The sequence below is a fragment of the Phaenicophaeus curvirostris genome, chromosome 2 (assembly GCF_032191515.1).
Source record: "Phaenicophaeus curvirostris isolate KB17595 chromosome 2, BPBGC_Pcur_1.0, whole genome shotgun sequence".
Taxonomy (NCBI): Eukaryota; Metazoa; Chordata; class Aves; order Cuculiformes; family Cuculidae; genus Phaenicophaeus; species Phaenicophaeus curvirostris.
Window position 1 is genome coordinate 115,635,270 of NC_091393.1, and position 24,570 is coordinate 115,659,839.

Sequence of the window (24,570 nt, forward strand, 5' to 3'; positions counted from 1 at the left end):
GGAAATACCAGCCCAGCCCTAATCAAAATTTTTATTCCCAGTTCCTGGAACCACCCTTCCCTTCCCTACAGCGTTTTCTGCCAAAGCTACTCTGTCTCTCCTACTTATTATCTCTTGTTTTAACATCTGGCTGTTTCTTGTGGGGTGCCTATATCTACACTTCAGTTTTTCTATTAATTTCAGGATCTATAGTACAAATTTTTACAGCTATAGCAGAGCTTTGGGAATGAGCACTAAAATGGCAGTACCAGAAGGGTTGTGTATGGGCACATCTCGAGCAGAATGGAATTGTGTGAACTTGGAGATGTGGAGAGCTGTGACGTCCAAGTGCCTGGTGGGGATTCAGAGGTCTGGCTCGCGCTCCTGTGTGTGTCATTGGTGATAGGCAGGGAAAAATATTGTTTTAACCCCCCAAAATTCCACTCTTACTGCTCTGTGTGCATCTGTACCGTGTGCTAGCTCTACCTCAGTAAGAGTCTGGGTGTTTTTGGTGGAGCTGTTGTGTGTTTTAATTTTTTTTCAAAAATTTTACTACTGCATTAGTACAATTGCAAGGTACAGTTACATACGTGCACAATTACATTACACTATGTACAAGTACACAAAATGCTTAACATTCAAAAGCATTCAAATTTTATATCATCTGACTTTGGTGATGAATATTACATCCATTCCATTTACCGACATTTCTTCTGTAAATGCATTTTCTTACCTACTTTTACCTGTATAATATTGCAACTTTATACCGGGAGTGAAGTGCATACAGTAGGGGTCATAAAAGACACATGTCTACTTGTAACAATTTAATCATCTTATGCAAATGACAATGTTGGGAAAAGTAATTATCTTGTCTATTAGGATTTTTCTAATATTCTTATAAACTGAATCAAAAGGCAAGTTTACAACACTCCCATCCCAGCTACTGTGTTTTACTCCTTTCCCAGCTGTAAACGGGAGGTTGCCCAACAGGGCTATGACGCTGTTGCCCTGAAAATATGAGGCAATATTTTAAACAGATCTCCACAGCAAATAAATATGCTCTATCTGAGGTATTTTAAACAGGTTACAACAAATCACATTTGCACAATGCCATGGTAACTGCATTGCTATAATTTAAATATTACTAGAAGCAGATCATAGATGAATATGCTCCTGTGCTTACGAAGGGGCCTGACGCTGTTCCATTTACTAGTATAGACAAGGTCAAGAACATGGGGTGTAATATCCCACATGTGCATGTAGCTGGGGACTAGTAACACTAAATTAACTGTAGTTTAGCCAGTTAACAGAAGAAATTAGAAGCATTGATAAGTTTAAAGAAAGTTATTTTAGGAGAACTGGAAGGAGATGATCCTTTATTTCCATGGTCAGTCTCTCAAACCATGGGAAGTTCCAGTCAAAACTGGAAGATGAAAACTTCTTCAGAGCAGAGAGGAGGTATGAGACTATTCAGGTATTCAGGAAATGCTTGAACTCCCTGGAGTGTGGGAGTGAAAGCTGACTTCAGCGGTGGCATTTAGGATAGATGAGAGGGCAGGGCTACTAGTATACGGTGGAGGTTTAATGTGACCAACATGGGGGAGATTCTGCTCTCAAGTGGAGAGAACACTGTGCCTCAGGATACCCAAAGATGGCACGAGACAGTCGAGACAAGCAGCTGCTTCTCTTCACCATTTTCCCAGAGGATCTCTCTTAGCTTCCCTTGTTATATGATGCATGCATGATGTCTACTGAAGCAATTTCTAGAGAGCAGTGCCCAACAGTGTATGACTGGCTTGGTCTCCGGTGATGTTTGCGTGTTTCTTTTTAATCACAGAAAAGTAATTGACATTTTGTATCAGTGAAGACTTATTTCCCCTTGCCCCTGAAGATCTGGGGAAGCAGATCTTCACCCTCCCTCCAAAGTGGTCACCACTCCCCATGAAATTAGAGGAACTTCATAGAAAGAGATAGTTTGAAAAAAAGTGTAACTGTCTAGTAAGGCAGTCAGTAAAGCAGCTGGGAAAGAAGGGAGAGAGGAGAGGTGGAAAGTAACCTGAGATCTGGCCAAATGGTTCCCTTAAAACACTTTCCAAAAGAGAAAAGAACTTTTCAACGTCAAATTTTCAAGAACTGAAACTGATGTGCTCTGTTTTAGGGTTTTCAGTGAAGACTTTTCTAGGTTTTAATTTTACTACCCTTTTCTCCTAGAGGGCACAGTCTTGACCTGATCTGCTCTGGTTTCTTGCACTTCAGTGTCTTTCAAAAACTGGATTCCTCCAGCCAGCATGACAAAACTATTAGAGCTGGTCAGGTAGAAACAGTAGTGCAAACTCTTTCAAACTTCTTTTTTTTCTGGTCCTCCCCTCAACATCTGGAGTTACTGGGGATTGGATAATTGGCATTATCTAATCACAAGGCCTGAGTCAGTGAGTGTCTGAGGTGCCTGCAGCTTGTGACCACTGATGCACCCAGTTGTCTGAACCTTTCTATCTTACTTCCTTCTGGGAAGACGTGTTTTGATACTGACAGCATCAAGAAAATGACCCACAGCAGCTTTCAGGTTTCCCAGCCTCCTTTCGATTGGTGGAAAAAGGTTTTAGTTGAACCCTTTTCAGAGGACAGAGCAGTTATAGGGAGTTTGCTAGACAACCTTTTAATTTCTTCAAGCTATCTTTAGTTAAGTCCTAACAGCAAACTAATCTCTGTGCTAAGTAAGATAGTGGGGGTGAAAATTATTATCAGTGCTGATGTGGTTTTTTCTAGTGTGGTTGGCATTTGGTGAAAACTAACTGATAGCAGCTAAGTGGAAATAATTTCTTAATCACAGGAAGCTTTTGGAGCTTCTGAGTTTTAGGGCATCTAAAATTAAACATCAAGATACAAACTAGGCTGAGGAACCAGATGGGTTTTTGAATCTGTCATTGCATAAAGTATTCGTGTAGCCAACAAACTTCTACTGTAATAGATTGTGTAACTCTCAGAGGTCAAAATTTCTGCCTCTTGGCTAACACAAGAATTTGGACTGGTCTGTAGGCTTGCTCAGAGTTCAAAGGTGCTTGAATCTCAGAACACAGTCCCATCCCTGCTTGGACCACAGCTCAATAATCTTCAGCACAAGTCTGTCCTTCTAAGAACCTGACAATAGCCATGCTCCTAGGTTTCCCTCTGCCATGCATTCTCTGAGCAGTCTTCCTCCTCTTTCTTGAAACCCTTCAGTATGTCAGTGCATTTTGAGGCTGATGTATCTAGAAATATCTTTGGTGTTTCAGAAAGGTACCACAAGATCCACGTGGGACCTAGGCAATGTTCCTCACCATTAAGCTGAAAAGCAATAGAACCAAAACTGTCCATAGTAATTTTACTTTCTTCCGTAAATATCAAGAGTGTCTGAAAGTAAAGCAGGGTACTGGGTTCAGAGAAAGCAGGACTAAGCCATGAAGCAGACAGACATAAATAAACAAGGGCTCTGAGGAATTTCAGTGCCGGTCTCTCAAACCATCTAGTGTAAATGCCTCAAACTAGAGCAAGAAAAAGCTGCTCAAACAGTTTTCTTTGAACACCATTTTGTGTGTGCATTTCAAGCATTGAAGCAGGGAAATTCTGTTATATCAATGAGGTCTCTTTGTGTTTTTAGCACAGAAGGAATGATACTGTGCAAGCTAGCTATGGTGACCATGTTGCAAATCCCTCAAGAACAGATCGGTAGCTTGGGTTGATTAACATGCGATTGTTAGTAAAGACTCACTTTTCTCTCAAACAAAAGTTCTTACTTTGATACATAACTAAAGCAGCCCAAAGGCAGAGAGTTAATTCAAACGACTGGTTCTTAATTTGTATTGGCTCTCATGGATGCTGCTTACTTTAATTACAGGGAACCCAATGCACAGGATGAACTGTTACTGAATCATTTCTTAGATTTATTAAGCATAAGCCAGCTTTCATCCCACATACAGAGCTTTGAGCTGTTACTGTACAATTTCTCAATTAATTTTCTTTGGGCTTTTATTCCACCTGCAGTCCTTGTCTTTTTCCACCTACACAGCCTCCAGAACAACAAGGTCAATCCTGCTGCTTTGACGCAAGCAACTCTCACTGACATCAAAGGAGTTCTGCCTGTGTTGAGATGGTGTTGGTTGCATGTTTACTGTGACAGTTGCAAGGTACCACCTGGCTTACTGGTCGGTGTGGTTTGTTCAGGTGGTGGAGTCGAAGAGAAGGAGCATATCCTATTCATAGAATCACCAGGTTGGAAAAGACCCATCAGATCATTGATTCCAACCATTCCTATCAAACACTAAATCATGCCCCTCAGCACCTCGTCCACCTGTCCCTTAAACACTTCTAGGGAAGGTGACTCAACCACCTCTCTGGGCAGCCTGTTCCAGTGCTCAATGACCCTTTCCATGAAAAATTTTTGAACCTCCCCTGGCATCCAGGAAAGGGAAAATGGCTGTTTAGGTGTGATGAATTCACTAGCCCTAACAGCTGCTGCCATGACCCCTAATGATGGCTATACAGTGAAACCCACGATTCCTGCTCTGCAACAGAGGCGCACTGCTCTAGCAGGGTGCTCTCCTCAGGTAGTCAAATCTGCTGTATGATTTGCATAGATCAGTTGCTAGTTGCCCAGTAATTTTCCAAAGTGGAAGGAGGGTGCAAGAAGCGCTGTAGGGCTTTTACTGCTCCTTTGCTTCACACCCGTTACCAATGTACGTGTTATGATGGGTCCCAAAATGAGAAGGGTCGGATCATGTGAGGACTATGTCTTGGACGAGCAAGGTGAAAGTTTCTGAATCCACTGAGTGGTTCTTTCAGAACATTGTCTTAACTGGCATGGGAAGAAGATGAAGTTTCAGTCTGTTCTGATGAACAAGACCTTTTACATATTTGCTTTGATTTTCTGACAGTATGACACATCGTACATCAGGAGGGTGGATAAATGCAAATGGGCTCTGTCTTAGGTATAAGGCAGGGGAAAAAAAAGGTGCATTCCCTCCTCTAAAATTGGTAACTTAATTAGAGGCAGTATTTGTCAAAACATCTCTGTGCCCCTGTTGCTGTTGCTAAGGATTTAAAGTGAAGACACCCTTTTCTCCAAGGAGATACAATTTGAAAGAGAAAGAAGAGAATCCTTAAAAAATATTTATAAATAACCAAAACAACTCTCCCGGTTTTTTTTTTCCTTCTTCTGTTTCACTTCTTATTATATAAGGAAGACCAGCAGAGTCTACTTTTGAGTGGTTTGTGCCCTTGAAACTATATGGTTCCTGCTCGCAAAGAAGTCTCCAGCCACAATCAGGAACTGTTCAGGTCTTAAATGCCATTGTTGATTACATTTTATATGTGAAAGGCTTTGAAGTTTCCCCTGCAGAACAGGTTAAGTATCTGTAGGTTTCTTATGTGGTTATAGGATTAGACAAGGGCAATGGGATTGCGAACTGTGAGAGGGCTTTGGGGGAGATGAACACCTGATGAAAATCTGCAGCTTCAGATGAGTTTGTACTTTTCTCAAAAAGCTTTTCTTTGAACAGTGCATAGTTAGTGTGTAGCCCATGTCTGCTTGGAGATGGAACACTTGTTTCAACAGCAGTGTCTTCTACATAATAGTTACTCAGCTATCAGCACTGAGCTTGAGATCAGACTTAGCTGGATATGGTTTCTGTGTCCTTTATACCTCAGTTTTTGTGTACTCTTCCACCTTCTTCTTGGAGCCCAAAGATTTTAGCATCCACTACATCTACTGCCACTGCATGGTGAGACACTTCCTATTGCTTGTGCTGTGTCTGGCTCCGTGGCTTTGCCTGAGCTTCAGTCCAGCTCTTGGCTTTGAGGAAACGGTAAGATAGCTGTTCCCTTTTCATCTTCTTTGTGACAACACTCAGGAAGAAGTTCTCTTTTCCTGACTGAAGTCCTGAGCTATTTGGTTACTCCTTGTAAGGAAGCTGCCCCATGTTTGTGATATCCTTAAACACACAAAAAATTCAGTGCCCTCCACTTTCTGAAATGCTATTAATAATATATTTTGCCTTTTGCTTGGTATCTGTCATTTGTCATGGTGTAAGAGGAGAGGTCCTCCTATGGGTTAACAAGTTGTTATAGATAAGAAAGAAAGGGTGACAGCAAATGGGCAGTTTAACTGACAGAAGGGTAGCAGTGGGGTTTCCCAGGGGTTTATGTGCAGCCCTGTGCTATATCTATGCTGTACCTCAACCCCCAGAGCTTCTGTACCTTGTGTGTTACATGTAGTTCTGACCCCCTCGCTTTAGAAAAGGGTGTAGTATAACTGTGTACTGAAGAGAAACAGCAGTTTTGACAAGACACATGGAGAGTTTCCTTGCAAATGATGATTAAATAGTGCAGGACTTTTCAGCTTGGGAACAAAGACAGCAAAGCAGCCATATGATAGAAGCCTATAAAATAGTTGGATAGCATGTAGAGGAAGGTTACAAAACTACTATTAAATACTCTTCATAAAGTAAAATCAGGTGCAATCAAATAAAATTTATCGGATAGCAAGTCTAAGACAAACATATGGAATATTTATTTATATGATGTATAGGTACATTGTGAAACTGGTCATCTTAGACTATCATGGAGGCCAAAAACTTAGGTACCCTAGAAGGGGTGAAAGATGCTGAGATTTACTGTACCTGAGAACCTGGATGCCATCCCCAATTCAAGAAACCCTTAAACCAGCAATTGCCTGAAGCTGAAGGCACATATTGAGAAAAAGATCGCTTTGTGTTTGTCCTGTTCTTTATACTCTTCCCTACGTGTCTGCAAGGGAGCAGGTAAGTTTAGTCTGCCTGTATTTGTATGTTGCTATGAGATTTCCATCACAGGAGTTTAAGAGCAGATCAGCTAAATGTTTCTCTGATGTGCGGTAGGTAGAAGCTTATTCTACTTCAGAGGGCGAGCTGGACTCAGGGACCTTCAAATGTCACTTCGATCCCATATTCTGTGGAAACCACAAGTAAAAGTGTCAAGTTATTCTCTCCCCAGCTTTGGGCTCCTCTCAGAACATGGCAGAAAGGGATCCTGGGTGCTAAAGAGAAGGAAAAGCTGAAACAAGGGCAGAGCGTGCAGCCAGCGTGTAATCTTCCCACCGTTGCAATCCCTGTGGAGGCTGAGGGTGAAGTGCACCAGAGCAGACACGCCAGGATGTGACTCAAAGGCCAGGCAAAGCCATAAGCTGGGTCTGTAGGCAGCGGAGCCAACATCGTGTCAGTCTGCTGTGTTCCTGGCAGCCTGCCCACGGGGGAGTGCAAGCGGCAGAATGAAGTTGCTTCAAGCCCTGGGAAAAAGAAATTGCAACTGCTGAGCCTGTAGGTATGAGCTGTTATAGCATCCTAGCAGAAGTGATGAAGATCCAAATGAAGCATCTAAGGAACAGTTTTGCAACACGTCTGGCCCATGACCTTTCCATGGAGAAAAGGACAAAACAGGAATAGGCTTAAGGACAGATAGCATTCTCATCCCTATGTACTGCTCTTAGTTTCTCCTGGTATCAGCTAAGCTGCTGGACCCTGTGGCCAGATGCAGGGCGATGTTGATGGTAGGGAGGGCAGCTGCAGTAGATTCTGATGCTCATGCATTTCAGAGGGCACATTCTTCAAGGCAGTGTGATGGCAAAGTCAGCACTGACTGAGTCTGTCTCCTGCTCCGTCTCCCCCAACAAAACCAGTCCCTGTAAATAGTGTTGAAAAGTGATAGACTTGAAGAGCTAACAGACTGTGCTGGGAGAAAAAGATGACAAAAAAATGATTTCCCAAGTAACTCAAAGAACATAGGAAGAGCTAGCATTTGAAAATTGCTATGTATAAGCAAACAGTGAATTTAGTGTATATTCCCCTATGTCTTCTTAAAAATATCTGAAGATTTATGTGAGCTCCAGCCCTTTTTCTGCCAGGGACTTACTCCGAGATCTTCTGATATTAGCAAGAAAAGTGGTTTTGCCAGGAAGATAGCTGAACCTCTAGCTTGCAGTCCAGCTCATCAACTCTTAGTCCAGGAGAATGGGATGACTACTAACCACAAATACCTGAGCCTGGAAATCCCTCCTCAGGGGCAAAACAGCTTCCAGTCTCTGACTGCCTCTTGTGAAGAAACCTGAAGATGCTCTCCATGGCCTTATCATGCTTGTTATGAGGCTGAGCAGTCAGAAGTGCTTGATGGCTCCTGTCCAAGTCAACCTCATACTGTCTACCACATATAAAGTATGACTAACATCCAGTCTTTGAACCACAAGCAAACCACTTCAGTGGTGAATACCATTAAGGTATGTTCCACAAATAATAATTGAAAACAGTTCCTTGCAGTCTATAAAAGCGTTCCACCTCCACAAGCCCTCTCCTCTTCCTATGGGGCAAGATCTTTCCCTAATGACTTTAAAACCAGAGCAACTAATGAAAATATTTTGGTTGTAACTGTTGCTGACAACCTCAGAAGTTATTACAGAGCATGTTTCTTTCATTTGTTTACTTATTGTTATGTCATTTGCTTTCATTAAACACAGGCATGGCACAAGAAATTAGAGCATAAAAGATGTACTTGTGGACTAAAACCTGTTTGGAAGAATGCCAGTCTGACTGCTGGTAGTCTTGGAGGTGGCATTTCTGTAAACCAGCTGGAAAATGGAGCCTGACAGGTCATAACACACCTCTCCTGTTCCAAAAGTACTTCTGTGTTTAACACAGACCAAAGGAATCACATCTATTATAGCAAGGTGCATCCTGGAGCCTGTGCAGGAGGGAGATGATGTTGTATCAGCCTATTATTCTTTGTATGTCCTCGTTAGCTGCCAGCATTAGGGAAATCAAAGATCGCATTGCAATATCCTAACCAGGACCATAATGAGTGTTTATAGGGAGCATCCTTTTCATTAAAAAGTGCAGTTTTGGCCTGCTAAAACTCTGACCTGAATTCATTGGATATTTTAGGCAGGACTCTTGAAGGATTTGGGCATCACAATGGGGGCAGAAAGACTGGGGTCCCTCACACAAGCTGACTAGAGAAGTCTTCATCTTTTCACCTCTGAGGAATAAGGCTTCCGAGGGGTAAGGCTTCCCTTGCTCAGCAAGCAGGACAGATGTTCTATACAGTGTATTTTAGCTTGGACTGCAGAAGGAAACAAGTACTCTGTAGAATCATAGAATCACTAAGCTGGAAAAGACCTCTTGGATCATCAAGTCCAACCATTCCTATCTGCCATTAAACCATGTCCCTGAGCACCTTGTCTACCCGTCTTTTAAATACCTCCAGGGATGGCGACTCAACCACCTCCCTGGGCAGCCTCTGCCAGTGCCCAATAACCTTTCTGCGAAAAATTTCTTTCTGATATCCAGTCTGACCCTCCCCTGGCAGAGCTTGAGGCCATTCCCCCTTGTCCTGTCCCCTGTCACTTGGGAGAAGAGGCCAGCACCCTCCTCTCCACAACCTCCTTTCAGGTAGTTGTAGAGAACAATGAGGTCTCCCCTCAGCCTCCTCTTCTCCAGGCTAAACACCCCCAGCTCTCTCAGCCGTTCCTCATCAGGCCTGTTCTCCAGCCCCTTCACCAGCTTTGTTGCTCTTCTCTGGACTCGCTCCAGAGCCTCAACATCCTTCTTGTGGTGAGGGGCCCAGAACTGAACACAGGATTCGAGGAGCGGTCTCCCCAGTGCCGAGTACAGAGGGAGAATAACCTCCCTGGACCTGCTTGCCACGCCGTTTCTGATCCAAGCCAAGATGCCATTGGCCTTCTTGGCCACCTGGGCACACTGCTGGCTCATGGTCAGTCGCTGTCAACCAACACCCCCAGGCCCCTCTCCTCCCGGCAGCTTTCTAGACAGACTTCTCCCAGTCTGTAGCTGCTCAGGGTTGTTGTGCCCCAAGTGCAGGACCCGGTATTTGGCCTTGTTAAACCTCATGCCATTGGACTCAGCCCAGCGGTCCAGCCTGTTCAGATCCCTTTGGAGCCTCCCTACCCTCCAGCAGATCCACACTTCCACCCAGCTTAGTGTCATCCACAAACTTGCTAAGGGTGCAGTCAATGCTTTAATCCAGGTCATTGATAAAGACGTTGAACAGAGCTGGACCCAGCACTGAGCCCTGGGGACACCACTTGTGACGGGCCTCCAGCTGGAGTTAACTCCATTTACCACAATTCTTTTGGCCCAACCAGTTTTCCACTCAAACTGTAGCCTGCAGTTAAAACATTCCTCTATGAAGTATTGCTTGCTTACACCCAAATTAAATATTTTGCAGATCTCAGGGTGGTTTCATCAGGTGAGGCTAGGTAACTGCTCAGAATGGTGTGTGGAAGTGATTAAGAGACACTGCTCAGAGGGAGGTCTCCATCCACATGTCTTCTCTCACATAGCAGAGCAGACCTCCAAAACCAATTCTCCATTGTGCGTCTTATCCCTCTCGGTATTAGCTGTGACAAATGTTTTAGATGGGTTTGTCACCTGTAGCTCTGAGCTCAGCCATTGGCTTTCACTGCAGAAAGAGCAGGCCAAAATTAAGTTTTCCATTTTCTTGAAATGAATTGAAATCAAGCTTTTCAGTTTCTGGGCCACTTAAATTAATTTTTATTTGTTTTTCTGTTCAATGCTGCAAGCCCCTCCTCTGTTCCCCAGTAAAATGTGCATGTCCTTAATCCTAGGATTTACTTAAGCAACTACAGAGAATCCTGAAATGACTTCTCCTCTAGTTGCTTTGTCGCCAGCTGGAGACAATTACCAATTTGTCCAATTCTCACTACATATATTATGAAGATCAAAGGCAGCCCTCAAAACATTAGAAACTAATTTCAGTGTAATAGTTCTAATAAAATAAAAGCTGGCCACTATTAGGCAATATCTCTTTTGTATGTGGTAGCTTCTTCATTGAATTCTGAGGTTTTCTTCCTTGTCAGATAGAATTAATCATAGTTGGATCTATAGATTACTGCTGCTTTTAAATTTGCAGCAGGGTGGCAGATGGGAGTGATTCGGAGATGTCCTTGGCAGGAGCATGGAGAGAGGCAGAACAGGGTTAATTATTTGTTTTTTCTTATGTGAAAGAATTATGCATTCAATGTTAGAGACTTTTTACAAGGGTGTCTCATAACATGGCTGGTTGCAGATATTGATCTGTTCTGTATCATTGCAAGCAAGAGGAGAAGAAAGTACAAGAGTTCAGTCTTCTGGTCAGCAAATTTAGATGGTCCCAGGGAAAAGTTGCTACGTTTTAGAACTGAGGAGTGCTGAATGTGCAAGGTGGAAAGAATTAAGGGGATGGGGAATATTGTGCCTCATTAATACAGGAGACAAAGGCAACTGTAAATCACTGAATTAGAAGATAAGAGTAACTGCTTTCTTTTAAAGTATTTCTATGTTTAGGGAAAACATCTACCCTTTCTGGCAAAGAAATTCAATGGCCTTCAAATCTGAACTTAACAACCGTCTCTAAGGTGTAGTGGTCTGATTGCCTCCTGAGGTCTTTGCCCTCACCCTCTTCTAGCCTGGAGGCTCTGATGAAGGTGAAGGTCAGAAGGAGAGCCCACCAGCTCAGCCCTGCCTCAGCCCACCCCAGGCATTCAGCTAGGGCAGGGGATGGGGAGCTGCCAGCATGCAGCCAATGGAACCCTGGTCCTACCAGCCTGTCTGGGGACACCCCACCTCCTGCTCATTCGCCTTGTAACAGGAAACATGCATGAAAAGAGATAGAAGCTGGATTTACTGTGGGGCTGTGCTGTGGGAGCACAGAAGTCCAAAGCATGGGCTGCAGGAAGGGTCTGGAGAGGGAAAGGTGAGCATTAAGTCCTTCTATGGTGCCCATTGCATAAGCTTGAGTTTTGTCAGCAGTTAGTGTAAGAAGACAGGCAAATCAGTGATGATGGGAGGAGTACATCTTAAACCACCTCCTCTGACTCGTACCCCAGTGCTCAGCTCAAGGCTGGAGGAGGACCCCTCTAGCCAGCAAGATCACAGCCTAAGAGAAGCCTGTCAGAAGCCTGTCCCTGCAGCTATTGGATAGGGCTACCCAGGGGTGAAAGGTCTTAAAGATAAGGCCCAAGGGTGGGAGCAAAGACTAGAACCTGTGAGAGCCTAGGAACCATCATTCCATCTCTTCTGAGGTGAGAACTAGACTCTGGCCAGCTGCATAGAAAATGCTTAATGACCCTTCCACTGGATGCTTCTCTTTTGATAAACATAGCTGCTTCTTTTGGGGCTGTCAGTGACCTCTGTTGTGGGTAGCCCCCTCCTGAGTGGGACTTTCCAGGAGTCATGAGTAGTAACAATGTTGTCTTAGCAAATTCCAGACATCAGAAGGTGTGCACCATAGCTCCTGGTTTGGCCAGGGTGACTTTTCACTGAATCACTTTGCAGTGCCACCTTCCCCCCATCGTCACCCCCCGATCTATCTTGCTGTCCCAGGCGAAGGATGAGGAGACATGGTGACAGAGCAGCGTGGGTACCTTCAGCTGGCCTCAGTGCCTGTATAGTGGACAAGCTAATTCTCCGTGCCACGAACTGGGTAGCCAGGAGGCAGTTGTGAGACCAATCTGTCTGAATATGCCTCGAGATAAAGAGGATGTCTTAAACCACTGTGGCAAAATTTGTTAGAGCTGCTTTGCCAGAGCCTGGGATTAAAAGAAACCTTTTCCCATGTAGTCATGCCAAGAGAGATGATCACAAACAACTGGCTGTCACTGATCTGCTCTGAAGTCCCAGTTTTTGCAACACCCCGATTTAAACAGTTCCATCCCCCAGTCACTCCAAGGGTACCGATCAACCGGGCAAAGCATCCTACTTAGAGGAAAAGCTTTGCAAGAGGGACTTGCATCTCAGAGCTGTAGCTGCTCGTCAGGGCAGCACAGAACAATGTGGCTGCTGTTGAAGTCTCTGCTCTGGCGTCTGTGTCTGCATTACTTGGGGTGGTCAGCAGTGGTACAGAGTGATCTCTTGTGATTTTTATTTGGAGGTGATCCTGATATCGCCTTCATGTGACCTTTAATCTTCAAACTACTTTTTTTTTTTTTTAAACTGAAATAATGCATGGACTAACAATGTAAAAGAGCATTGGCCTGGCTTTAGCCCAGCTTCATGTCTGCGACATTATAGATTTGATATCACCTACTGCAACTGTGTTGTGTACCCTGTACAACGCATCATCACGACTCTAGAAGGCCTCCCAAAGGCTAATCTGAAAGCTGATTTGTGGCGACCCACCTCGATCCCTAACAGCCATTCGCTCACTTCTGACAGTTTTCTGTGTTTCCTGACTTTCTGCCTGGCTTATTTTGGAAGCAGAAAGGAAAGATGGGATTTTGGTTGGTTTTAAGCCAGCTCTTCAGCTGGTCACTGAAGCTCTGCCAGTTCTTGCCAGATGGGGATTGGGCACTGGCTTTGTCAGATGAAATATTACCTAGAAAAGATTTACTGGCATCTGGCTAGACTTCGTTTGCTTTCTAAGAGATTTTCTGTTACTCATCCCAAATACTTTGGTCCTGGATCTGGTATTATCTGACTACTGCTTTTCCTCCAGCTACTTACAGCGAGGTATTTACGTACACAATCACAGCAGATAAATCTCTTAAAAAGAGATAATCATAATCTCTTTAATCAGCATAGTATAGTAATCCCCTGTAAACAGACAGGCTGCAGCAAACCTTACTAGGTCAGTGTCACCGCTGATATTTTCTCTCTTCTCTTTTGTCCTGTGACAGCTGTGTAGCAGGAGATGTTTCAGAGAGATCAGGAAATCAAATGATTGCATGTACATACAGAGGTTGATAATATGCATCTTGCATGCATATGCTCTTTGGCAATTACAAATCTGAGAACAGCATATAAAGACAAGTTGGAAGAATGCGAACACATCTTCACTGTGATTAAGCACATGGCAAATTCCAGTGACTCCTACCTTGGGGCATTCCCCACTAAACCAGCATTTACCATTTCCTTTTTGCACAGGCTTTGCTCTTCAATCCAGGAAGCTAATGCTGCTGCTGACATTGCAGAGGTTACAGTTACGTTTCTTATCACACTTGGTACATACATTATTGTAAATGTATTTGTAGAATGAATTATCGAAATAGCAGGGAACATGAATTGCACACCTGCCTCCAGTGAACTATCCTTGTCTGGGTTTATTCAGTTGCTGTAGGATCAGTAAAAAATGTTTCTAAAGGAAAAAATATTCATCCAAGGAGCTCCAGAAAGAGGTGACCTGTCTTCAGACTCACTCCAGAAAACAGAGGAGAATGTCTGACCAGAGGAAAGCCAGTGGTGTTACCTGCCCACAGCCCCCGTTCCTGCTCTTCTCACCATGCAGGCATTAACACTTTTGCACGCATCTTTTAAAGAAGATTGTTTCTAAGTACATGTTAGGAGGATTGGCATGTTCATTACTGCACTGGAGGGACTCCAGGTAAAGCAAAGAGGCAAAATGAGGTTTGGGAAATTGGTGGGAATGGTCAGATGATGTTCTTAATTTAGGCAAGGGCTCTGTAACTCCAAGTTTGGGGCTGTCTGGAGAGACCTAGAAAATATGGGAAAGAATTGTTCCTCAGGCATCCTGGAGTTCGCCTTAGAAGGGAGGACAGTGTAACCTTTAATGTTTGCTTTCTTTCCTGATTTGCAGGTCAGCTCTCACAGGCCTGCACGCACTTGAATTAAAAAATGACAAGCTGCGTCCAGTCCTGTGGGTCTTACTCATGGGGCTAGTCCTTACTCATCGGATCGGCCCCCGCAAGGTCGATGAGACTGCTTGTATGATTGAGCCTTTTGGCAGAAAGGCCTGTTCATTCAGATGGGGATCTGTTTGTTTCACACACTGTTGCTCAAAGACAGGAGGAATTTTACCCATGTGGGCACAAAAGGTCACAAGGCTGCCTGGGACGGTCCTGGAGTCCAGGACAATCGTGTCATCCCAGCAACGGTCTTCAAGGAGACATCATGAATGTGCATCCAGGCACGGGACTATTTCTGTTTCCTTGTCTCATATTGGAGTCCCCAGAACTTCTCTGCTCCCAGGGCTCTAGCAGCAGATGGGACCCTCACGTCTTTTGACTTGGTATAGGGTTTATGTTGTTAAGTCAGTTGAGGAAGGTGGAAATAGAAGCAGAGTGTTTCCATTCATGTGACATTCCTCTATGTCCCTACTTTTCCCCACACAAGCAAAAATGTTGCCAGCCTCAATTACAGAGCAGCCAGGAGACAAGAAAGGGGGCAAGGTCTGATTCTGGGCAGCTGTAGAGTGTAAAACTCTGAATTGGAATTGATCCAGGTGCAGAGACCTTTCCCCCCCCAGGCCCTGATGATCACAAAGATCCTGGACACCCATTTCAACATGACATCTTCAGCAGCAGTATCCTGCTGCTACAGTATTTGCACTTCAGGGAAAGATCTGTGGGGATTGCCCAGCTCAGAATAACAATGGTGCTTCCTGCCCTGCTAAGCAGGCAACAGTAGGACACAGCAGCACTGGAAACCTCTTCCATTTTTATCCTGACTTCCCATTAAAGCTAAGTGCCTTGAAGGAAAGATGATCTTACAATTAGGACACTGGACTGATAGGACTGAACTACAGTTCTAGTTTCTACTTGTGCTTTCCTGTGTGATTTTGAGAAAGTTACTTAAACTCTGCTTTGTTTTGTTGCATTTTCAGTCTGGAGCGATTCCCTATTTCAGAGGAGAATCATATAGTCATAGAATACCAGGTTGGGACCTCAAGGATCATCTGGTCCAACCTTTCATACCAAAAGCATGGTCTAGACAAGATGGCCCAGCACTCTGTCCAGCTGAATCTTGAAAGAGTCCAGTGGTGAGGAATCCATCTGGGGAGATTATTTCACTTGTCGATTATTCTTATTGTGAAAAATTTTCCTCTTCTGCCAAAACGGAATCTTCTCAGAAGTAACTTGTACCCATTACCCTTTGTCTTTTCCATTTGACTCCTTGTGGAAAGGGAGCCTCCACCTTTTTCGTAGCCACCCTTTAAATACCATAACATGGTGATAAGGTGTCCTCTGTGCCTTCATTTCTCAAGGCTGAACAAACCCTGTTCTCTCAACCTTTCCTCATATGACTGACTTTCCAGTCCTTTGATCATCTTTATGGCCCTTCTCTAGACCCTCTTTAGACTGCCCACATCTGTTTTGTACAGTGGGGACTAACACTGAACCCAATATTCCAACCGTGGTCTGACAAGCACTGAGTGGGATGATAGCTTCTTTATCTCTGCTGGTGATGCTCTTGTAGATGCAGCCCAGCATCCTGTTGGCTTTGCTGCTGCAGCACACTATTTGCTTACATTGACTTTGTTGTCCACCTGAACCCCTAGGTCCTTTTCCACAGACCTTACACTTGTCCTTTTTGAATTTCACAAGATTCTTGTTAGCCCATTCTTTCAGCCTATCCAGGTCTTCCTACAGGGTAGTTCTTCCTTCCAAAATGTCCACTTCCCCACTTCCCCACTCAGTTTGTTATCATCAGCAAACTTTATCGGGGTACAATTGATAGCATCACATGCACAAATGGCAACAGTCTGCTGATAAACCAGGGAACTTTTTGTAGAAGCTTTAAAGCATCTTCCACAGACAGTTTAGCACTGATTTAACAACTACAATTCATGGCCTGTTAATTAATATCATCAAATTGGTCAGGTTTCTGAAACCAATTTGCATGTGGTTTAAGCTTAAGCCATTTTTAAAACCAGTCTTTAAAAACATCACTATGTTGGCGCAGAAATCTGAGCGCAGATGCAGGTTTTTTGTTTCTTTGCACTGCACTAGACCAGCTTTTACTTGTACAACAGTGGCAGCTCAAATCAGAATATTTCTTTGATACTTTGAAAAAAAATTTGGTAAAACCTCAGAACTTATCTTTTCTATTTAGGAATGTGCCAAATAAAGCTGGGGAAGACTAGCTTTAAAAAAGACAGAAAGTAAAACCAAACAAGCATCCAACCTCCTTTATATGTTACAAAGCAGCAGAAAGACCTCATAAGTTAAAAATACTTTCTCATTGCCATTAAATCTATTTATCTTTTCAATGTTTCCTTTTTGTTTGTGTGCTTTAGTTATGCTTCTCTATGATCTCTTTTCCACTTCTAGCCCAGAAGATTAAACATGCTTTATTTTCTACATGGTACATTTTCGCGCTTCCTGTTCTTGCCTCCTCACACTCACCCTCAGTGATCTTGGATGATCTGAAGACAAGACAGAGTGCCTGCTGTGTCTAAAGATAGTTTCAGGGCTGGATGGGTAGTGTGATACTGAGCCATTCACTGTCTGCGTTGCTAATTTGGCTATAAACCAGATTGGTCATGACTGAAATAGGCTCTTCTTCAGTAGCTTTCTAGGGGTCTGTTTGATATGATTTATCTGTGTTCATATCAATCCAATCCCTTTTGTCACAAATAACCACTACAACTGAGCGTAACCTGCTCTCAAGCTGATCCCCTCCAAGATGTTGTGAGCCTTTGGATTTTCTCCTCATATTCTTGTTGCCCACAGAGTAGCTACAACTGTTCTTTTTACAGAAAAAATTGACACTGCTTTTCACCAATTGGAAAAGGCAAGTCTGTCAAGTCAGTCTTGCCCAGTAGTAAGGGCACAAACACACTCTTCCTTTGCTGTCAGCGATGCTATTTGAAGGTGTTATAGCCTTTTCATGGTACAGGTGACTGTCCCTTTGCTAGATGTGAGAATTTTCAAAGCTGTGCTGCTGGAGAAGACAATGCAAACAACCTCTGATCCGCTGCAGTCAACCGCATTGGTTTGAACAGATAGCACTGGTATGTTAAAATTAACTGGCTGATTTTGACAATGGCACATTGGGAAGTGCTGCTGTGGTGGGTTCCTCCTGCTGGTAGATCACAGGGATGGCCACTGTGACTAAGAAGGTGCTGTTGTGCCCCAAGCAATGCAAATGCCTTTTGCTGTCAGAGATAACCCTGAAAATTTACTCACAACCTCTGTGTGCACTCTGCTAGACTGGGCACCCTCTCCAGAGGTGGAGAAGGTTCGCTGCTGCAGCTCTTCTGGTGTCTACAAAGTCCTGTTGACCTGCTGCTGCTGTGCCTAGCATGATTTGGATCTGAATCAGCTTGGACTGTCAGTCAATGCCCAATCCACGGCTTGGGCCTCAGCTTGGACCCAATTTCAGTAAAAAGTTTGGATGTGGCCACCTGCTGCAGAAAGCTAAGCTGGACAGATAGGATCTGGTGGGCCATTGACCTCAGGATCAGAGAATGGGTCTGCGTCTATTTTATTTGCTGGTATTTCTGTCCCCTCTGTGCCTCACTATTTGTCCAGTGTCTGCACTTCACTTTTTCTACATTCTAAAGATGTCATTGTAATACAAAGGCATGACCTGAAATAAGAGTGGTCATTGGAGATTTAATAGTTTATTTTAATAATAGCCAGGTCATTTAATAACTCTTAGGGTTTTCTCTACCCCAGAGGTCACTCAGGCATTCCAGTTCTCTCAAGGGACACAGGAATGGACTTGATTAGATAGGCAAGACCGGAGATACGTGGTCTCTGGTCATATTTACAAGCAGCTTCACTGGGCTCCCTGCTCTCAATGCACCACAACATAAGAAGACCAAAGGAGCTGAAATGTGAAAGGAGCTGAAAGTTTGGAGCTGTTTTCTGGTGTGGCAGATTTGCTGTGTGGCCTTTGCCAAATTTCTCTAAGCTCCAGTTCTCTTGGCATTGAAAAGGGAGAAAATGTTTTAGTCCCATAGTGGCTGCAAAACTCATTGTGGAGCCATCAGCAGAGTTCTTTAGATCAACAGATGGGAGGATTTGTGTGGTATTCATTATTTGCATCACAGACCTCCCTTTTCATCTGATCAGGAGTTTTTTTCGCCTGGGTGTCTTGTTGGAACTGCCACTGGCATCCTAGTTCTGGGCATGTACTGCACATTTTACCTGCTTTCTGAACATCGATCAAAGCTGCTGGGAAAAGAAGCCAGCAATATACTAAATACATGTCAGTTCAGATGTTTTCACATGCAGATCTTTGCTTAGCCTGCTAAAGCTCCTTGTCTCCAAGCCAAGTAATTGAAGGAGTCAAGGCCCTATTTAACCTTTCTGGAAGATTTGATGCTTTGACATCCACAAAGAACTTCTTTGTTTGAGGAACTAAAGGATCTTTGCAAGATTAGGCTCAGATATTACAGCCCAGCACATGGTCGCTAGCTAATCGGTGAGGTAGGTGGTTGGGGCTGGGATGTGGGAGATCTAGGGCTTGACTGATTACTTTGCATCTCCGACCTGCAAGGACATTGCTCTGGCCACCAGCTGTGGAGTCGTGTGCTGTCAAGGGGTGGGAGAAAGATATCATAAGCACCCTTATGTTAGGTTTTTGCTTTCTGTAAGGTAATTTATGCTTAATCTGGAGGAAAACAAACAGAAAAAAAACCAAACCATTTTCTAGCTAATTTCAGGCTCTGATTCTTGCTCCTATGAACAGGAGAGTTACCCATGCTGAGGTACCTTTGAGTTTGTTTTGTTATGGCAGACCCTCTCCTTGAAGCCCTGTGTTGAATGAAACAAAGAGTAGGTTGAACCAGTAATGTCTTATTATCCGAGTTAAAGAGAGAACAGTTGTCCTTTTCAGGTTTTGAACCTGTTGAATATCATGAAAAATTTGGGGTAGATGAAACTAACTTTTCCCAGGAAATATTCTGCCTGAGATTCCGCAGCCACCACCATCCTGCAGGCAGTTTGCAGGAGTCAGGTGAGCTGCTTCACAGGAACAAATGCCATATGAATTTTACCCTATAAGTGTCCAGCATTCAGTACAGCTACTGTTTTATCTCTCGTGTTGCATTCTGTTATGAAAATGGCTATAATGAATAAAATTGTAATTCCTTTTTTCATTATTCAGTCTATATTCATAAAGCAGTTATTTTATCTCAATTTTTTTGTTCTCTGTTGTCACTGATGCTATTTTCTCTGCTTCTGCTTGTGTTGGAAGTGAATTTGGACCAAATGAAGAACTATTGTTTCTTATCTAGTAGCAATCGTATTGAGCAGCTCTGTGTTCAACATGATGTAGTTAATGGCAGGAAATATTAATTACACCATCTTTATTCCATTGTCTTTGTCCCGTTTGGGATTGTTACCTTGGCATGTGCAGTTGCAGACTTGCCCTGTTTTAACCCAAGTTACCCTCTAACAGATCACCACCATTCTGTAACCCAGAAAACCATGGCTATGGCTTGCTGCAAGCTGAAACAGGCACCACGTGAGGCATTTCTCCAGTGTCATGCCTGGTATTAGCAAGGTACTCTACAATCTGCTTTGGCATCTTCACCCCTATAAATCTGTCTAGTATAAAGAGGCTCATGGGTTATTTCAGGTGGAGAGCTATCAACTAGAGTGCTAAAGACCCATCTTTCATTCACATCCTCGTGTAAGCAATTTCACGTTTGCTGTCTGTAAGGACATCACAAGAACAGAGGAATCTTGCAAGAGCACCGAATTACCTTATGTTACCTCAGAAACCCGTTTGACTTGATAAGTTCTACAATAATCACATTTCGTAGTTGATTTAAAATGAACAACAGAATCATCCAGGTCCCACACAGTGTAACAATTACGTTGATTGTAATTAATTAATAACATGTTCCTTTTTATTCCAGAACATGGCCAGAAAGCCAAGTGTATCATTAGCACCTACTGAGGGAGTAACAATTGAGTTTTCTATTTATGCCCACAAGAAAGACAATAAGTACTTGGCATATTTTGGCTGTGGAAAGGCACTAATATATGTCCTCGCACTCTTACAGCTTATTTTATGTTGCACACAGAGGGGTGATTCTTGGTGTCCAAACCCTGGCATAAGCCGTACAAATCAACAAACAGCTGGACCAGTGCTTTTCAATTACGTTGTACTCATCCCCTGTTGATGCCTTGGCAATGAGCCTAGTGCAATATGAGGCACTGCCTCGTGACCCTGAACCCATAGGCTAAGAATACTTAAAAGGACTCTGCTCCACAACTGCAGAAATATTTCTGGGAACAGGCTTCCTTAAATATTGATTACTAGAGGTGAAATGATTCAATGAGCTGAAATGAATGCGGAATAGATGTTGCTACATAAATGCAGGCAGCTCTGGACACACTGTGATGAGGCAATCTCTGTGTCACCTAGGCCTGGCTCAGCTGTTTTCCAGCAGGTAATTGAAGTGATTTACAATTCATTTTGGTGGCCCTGCGTCTGCTTCTTGTGTATTTTTTATGAGGAGGGAAGATCTTATTCGCTCAGGCTAGCACATAGGCAAGATAAAAAAAATGCAGATGCCTCTGCCTACTGAGTAGCACACAGCCAGTCATATGCCTGGAGTATATTTATGCACTGAAACACAGGACAGAGGGTCTGATGTCCCATTCTGGGTGTGGGCATGCAAACATTGCTTCTTGGGGATCACTTGTATTTTGGCCACATGGTAGATATGCACCCAACTGTGTGAAGAAGATGGAACTGGACCACTGTCTTCTTTTTGTCTCTGTAAGAATGTACTGCAACCTTCTTAGCAAAAAAAAGCCAAAAAAAAACCCCAAAACCAAATTGAGCCAATGGGAAAAACAAAAAAACCCTCCTATCTCCTTCAAAATGTAATGGACCCTGAGTATACTTTTGGCTTTCAGATACTGAGTAGGGGTTTGTGGTTGACCACTGCCAATTGCTAGTGCACAAATCCAAGACTCGTGAGGCTCAACAGCAGTGTGGTGCTGGATGATCTCTGTGCCACCAACTACCTACTGTTTGGCCTTGGGGAAGTCATGTCATCTCTCTCTGCATCTCTGCTTCTTTCTTAGAATGAGCCTTGTCTATGTAAAGAGGATTCTCTGGAGCAAGGACCAACCCATGCCATTTATTAATGTAGTGCTTGGCATGCTGGAGTATGACTCCACTGAGGTCTCCCATTGCTACTGAATTACAAAATAATTAAAACAGCATGTTGAGACTTCTTTTATGTAATGTGATCATACAGACATTTGATGCTTGCTAGCTTCTACACAGAGTGACTTGGACCTCAAAACTGCGTGTCTTGCTTATAATATTATTTCCTTCCAGTATGCTTATACTGTCATGGTTACAACCACTGGAGAACCCTTCTGTATGTGGAAGAGTAACTAAGGATTTTTCCTGTAGGGCATTTAGACTGGAACTTGTCCCTGCTTGTCCCAGAAGAGCTCTCAGTGGAAAAAACTTTACAAACATTTTAGTGGTTTCTGAATTTGGGGACACACAAATAGACAATTTGGTCCACCTCAGAGGTCTGAACAGTTGCAAACCAAAGTGCTCAGCACATCAGAAAATCATCCACACGGCACATGAGCCTGACTCTCCAAGTTAAGATTTTTCCAAAGATCTGAGCCTGAGGGAATATTGGTCTTCTGCAGGTTTACATGACATGGAGAAGCTCACCTGCCACCAATCAAATCAATGCCTAACTAGAAGTCAAGCCATTGCAGTTAGAGTACCACGTACGTGAGCTTTCTGCAGCCCTGGTTGCACCTGATTTGCTTTGGCCCCACTCAGAGCAGGAACAGAAGTCATTTTTGTCTGGTGTGAAAGGCTGGATGAAAATACCTGACATGTTTCTTATCTGAAGTAAAACTGAGTCAGCAGCACCAATAACAGGAGAGCTCAGGAACACATTCCCTTCCTGAAAGGGCCAGATGTAATAACTTCTGAAGAATGGGAATGCAGCCTTTGAGACTATTGAACAAACCACTGACACGTGCTGAAGCATCTACTAAGCTTTTAGCTCTTGTGGCACGTTATTTCTGGACCTTTTACCCTCCTCAGCATGTTGCAGTCTTTTACACGGTCCTGTTTGGCTCTTGATTCCCCTGGTGTGACCCAGAAGAGAGGGTGCAAGACAGTTCTGGCTCCACGTAGCATTAAACTCGCATGCTATCAGTAAGCTCAACTTTAACTCCACTGCTCCAGGCAACTTGCCTCTTTGGTGCAGATGATGCTCTGCCACATCACACAGACACAAGCAAGCAATGAAGATTGTGGCAACGAGATATCAATCCCCTATGAAGGAGCACAAATTAGGGGGGAAATGCTTACTTTTTACTAAATGTCTTTCAAATAAACAGGCCTGACAGGACAGCTTAAAAAGCCTTTTAGTCAATTTTCCTTCTGCTGTTTAGTGCTTTGTGACTGGTAAGCTTTTCATTGCTTTACACTTCTGTGCCAGCTTGTACAGTAACCTAGTAGCATACATCAGGCTGTAGTAGCAGCAACATCTGTTCCATCAAAAGCAGCTGACAGCTTCTTGAAAGTCACCTTAGGTTTTATGAAACAAAAGTGCAGTAACATCTGACAAAGGATTCCACAGCTATAATGCTGTTTCTTTTCCTGTACTTCAGTTTTACCTGACATAGCAAGAGGTAAGCTTCATTTGAGGAAGATGACACTGAAAGAGCATGAGGTCATCAGAGCTACAGCTTCTCTCCTGAGGATGGGAACCCATCAAAGGTCCCTAGACTGTGACTGGGTGCTAACACTTCATATCACAGTGTTTCTGGAATACAGGCCTGGAAGAACTCTTTCAGCCAGATAGGCTTTGGACCCTTGCATCTGGATTCACTGTGCTGGACCTTTCTTTTCTGCAGTTTCCTTTGTTCTGAAGAGACTGCAAGAAAATCTTTCTGTTCACCCACTTTAGCACTGGAATAAACACTGAATTTCCTACTCACTACAACCCTTTCCTAGGGAAGGTCCCTACTGCCTCAGGCTTCCAACAGCCCCAGCCCTGGCTTTGGCTTTCACATGTTCAGGGACATCTGAAAGAGCCATAACAGGCATTGTAAAGACTGTAGGAAGCCAATCAATATTTACTGAGCTAGCATGCAAAATGCGTGGTTAGGAGAATAGATAGATAGATAGATAGATAGATAGATAGATAGATAGATAGATAGATAGATAGATAGATAATGGCTGTGTCTACATGTACACCCATGTGCAGATCCATCTTCAGTTTTCCACTGGGCATCCACTGAGCTAAAATCAGCATCCCCTGACTCATGAAATTCTTCTTCTGGGACAGACTGCAGTGCTGTGACTGATCCTCTGCTTCAGTATCATGCCTCTGTTCTGCTGGGACTTGTAGCTTCTTCTGAGGTCCCACAGAGCTGCTCGAGAACTACAGTTTTTAAGAAGCAGGACAGGACTAATCCCATTGCTTTGTTCTGTGTTAGAAATACCTGCTAACCCTCGTTCTTCTGTAGCAACATCAGAAAATAAAATATCTGATCTACATGTAGATATGTTTCAGTCCAAACTGAAGGCGGGGGGGGCTTTAATTTTTAAAGCTTGTATTTGTTCTATGAGACATGACCATGCCATGGATGCTAAGGCACTGTGATTTAATTTGATCAGCCTGAGTTCCTGAGCTGTGCATGAAGAGGTCCCCTGAGTAACCCCAAGGAAGGCCATCAGGTCACAACTTACAATGTTGGACCCATTTATAGGTACTGCTCTCAGACACATGTGCTGCTGTTTTGTCCAAAACCTATGTTCAATTCATTAGCCTCTCATAAAAATGGTACGGTAGACATAATATTCTGGACAGAAAACTGCTGAG

General features: G+C 43.5%; 1 protein-coding gene across 1 annotated transcript in view; it reads right to left on the minus strand.

Annotated features, from left to right (window-relative positions):
* The window catches only part of KLF11 (KLF transcription factor 11), a 469,199-nt gene that overhangs the window by 6,398 nt on the left and 438,231 nt on the right, over nucleotides 1–24,570 (minus strand). The window lies entirely within an intron of this gene.